Here is a 3,128-nt window from a genome sequence, read left to right as displayed (position 1 = left end):
AGCTCTACCCCCACTAAGAGTCAGCAAGCCAAGTAACAACCACCACTAGCCTCAATTGTTCCCTCTGAAAAATAGGTATTCTAGTGTTTGCCTCCTGTCTCCCCAGATAATTTGCGATATTGTTCAGAAAATGTTGGAGATCTTCAGAGACCTCAGGTACTGAGTCAATGCCAATGTTTTCTAAAATTATATATTACATAAATTTCTTTACAAACCTTCTTTATCAACAAGTATCTTCAGTCTTAATTCTTTCTCTCTAGAAGATCAGAAGAGAAAAATGAAGCTAACTTTAAGATGAAAGATGACCCGCGTTGAATGACCTCCCTTCTGCCCCTCACTAACCAGTTCAAGGCACCCATCTTCTTCCAAGATCAAAAGAAACTCAAGGCCTAGAAGGAGTTTTAGAATAACTCAATGACTCTGGAAGTGCAAGAGTGAGAAGCTGATTCTCTACAATTACAATGACGTGAACACTGGAAACCACACACACACGCACACACACACACACTCACTCACCCAAACTCAACTCACACAGCAATTTACCAGACTTAGCTTCAGAGAAAAAAACTTTCTAGAATAAAGAGAAACATTAGATAAGTAGATCCTATTGATATTTACTTTTTTAACTTTATAATTTCCATTCGTGATAATTAAGCATATCTATTTAAAATGTATTTGTTTAAATTGGATCTCCATAAAATTAATGCCATTTCTATCTCCACATTAATCTAGAGTCTCTACTCAAAGAATCTAAAAATGGTATTTTTAGCACACAATGGGAAGTGGAAAATATTAAGATTTCTGTTTCACTCTCAAATACAAGAGGTAAAGTCCTCCTCCCCCATCTTGGCTCTTTGAGAGCATCAAAAGTATATTTTAATTGTTTCTGAGTCCACATCTGGAGTTTAAAAATCCACTTTAAAAGGCAAATGAATTAAAATATAAACATATGGCTTTCTTCTCTATAGTGATTCCTACAGGGAGAAAAAAGTCTGAATACAAACAAACTATTGTTTTAAAGAGGATTTTTTTTTTATTTCTATTTTTTAATTAAAAACATACATGAATGCTAACTAAGCTTCTATTTTCTCCTGGAGAAAATAATAAAAGCAAAAATTCCCATCTTAATCTAATTAAATCTAGATCAAAGTGCAGCTTAGGTAATACTAAGGCTATAAGGGTGTAGTGCTCAGTTTCGGAGGAGTACGGTCCCAAGCCTGTGCTTGGGTTAGAGCGGGGCTTGGCAGACTTAGAAAGGGCTGGAGAGTAAATATTTTCAGCTCTGCAGGCCATATAGGCTGTCGCAACTACTCCACTCTCATGGCCTGAGAGCAACCACAGACATTGCATAAACAAATGAGGGTAGCTGTGTTCTGATACAATTTTATTTATGAACACTGGAATTTGAATTTCATATAATTTTCATGAGTTTCAAAATATTATTCTTTCAATCTTTTTCAACCATTTAAAATGTAAAAACTACAAGAAAAAGAAACCAAAAAAACAAAAATGTGAAAACTATTCTTAGCTCACAGGCCATATAAAATCAGGTGGCAGGCTGGATTTGGCCTGTGGACAGCGGTCTGCCATCCTCTAGGTTAGAGCCATAGAAGATTCGTATGAACTGCAAGCTCATCTAAGCCAACGTCCTCATTTCTTAGAGGAAATTGAGACCCAGAGAGGTTTAATGACTGGCCAGGGTCTCACAGTCAATTCATGGCCAAAACGAAGGTAAGAATTAGATCTCTGGAAAGGCTAATTGAAAAAGCTAAAGCATTGATGAAAAAATGTCCTTATTTCTGTACAACTCACAACAGGCAGGGGGGTGCTTAAAACCAAAGATGTCACAGTAAGCTAGTTACTAGTCTAAGAAACTAGTTACTAGTAACTGGGAAATTAGTTACTAGGAGCCTCTACAACCTGCCTTCCCACCGTATTAAAATAGTTTCTCTGCCAGTCACTACACTGATTCTGAAGGTTCTATATCGGCAGCGAGGACCCAAAGGATGGGCCAGATAACCCATCAGCCTGATTCTTTCCAGCCTTCCAGGTACATAGCTTTGCAGCTTAAGTAACAACCTCCACTTTGGTTCTTCCAATCCTGGAACTCCAAGAAATAAGTGTCAGTGTGGCTGAAGAGGGGTGATCAATATGAAAAATTATTTTAAAGAACAGAGTCTAGCGAGGGTGACCAATTCAGCTCAAAGTTTAATAGCATCTCTAACTCTTACCTCAGAAAGTAACATGGTCAACCCCTCTCCCATTCCTAGTTCCTTCTCCCTTTTTTCTTAAATATGTTTCTCTCCTCCTATTTTTCTTCTTTGTTCTACTCTGATTATTGGGGGTGGGAGGTCTGATTCTCATCTTCATTTTCTCATGACCCTTTTTCTTTTGCCCTACACCTTAACTGGGTATAACCTCAAATTGAAATACATTTTAGAATTAAAATACACATTCCTACCCAATGATGTTTAACTTACCTCCTCTTTCAATAGTATTCTATAGTTTTAAGGGAAAAAAGGAGACTCCAAATTAAAGTGATTTTTTACAAAGGATCCTTCATCTGACTTTTTTCATCATTTTTTTTCAGAGAAATTTAATATTTTCTATATTCATTTATATATCCATTCAAGATTTAAACTTTTACACCAACATTTTTCAGAAATGCCGCCATGGTTACTTTTTTATGAAGATTGCTCTATCAGCTACTTTGTTCTTATACACTTTTTCAAAAAGACATGGTTTTAGATACTTCTGTCAAGAGGAAATGGCATTCCTAGAACTAATGTCAGTTTTTTTTGACAACTTAAATCAAGAATGATTGCAAGCTCCTCAGAATTTCTACAACATTAATTCTCTTAGATCTCTCTAAACATAAGATTCTTCAAATAAACTGAGTCAACTGATTTTTAAAATCAAAATGAAAGAAAAACGCATCTCTTAAATTTGTAGGAACCAAAATGCTAAATTGAAATCGAAGAATGGAGATTTCGCATAAAAATAAAACAGAAATACCTTCTACTAATGTTGTCTAAGTTAGAGAGGAATAAGGCCAGGTAAATGGGCATAAATATAAAACAAAAAAGGAATTAAAATCATATTCTCATAGAGCTGAAATTGACCCTAAA

The sequence above is a fragment of the Pteropus vampyrus genome, unplaced genomic scaffold (genome assembly GCF_000151845.1).
Source record: "Pteropus vampyrus isolate Shadow unplaced genomic scaffold, Pvam_2.0 Scaffold146, whole genome shotgun sequence".
Classification (NCBI taxonomy): Eukaryota; Metazoa; Chordata; class Mammalia; order Chiroptera; family Pteropodidae; genus Pteropus; species Pteropus vampyrus.
Note: the sequence above shows the minus strand (reverse complement) of the source record.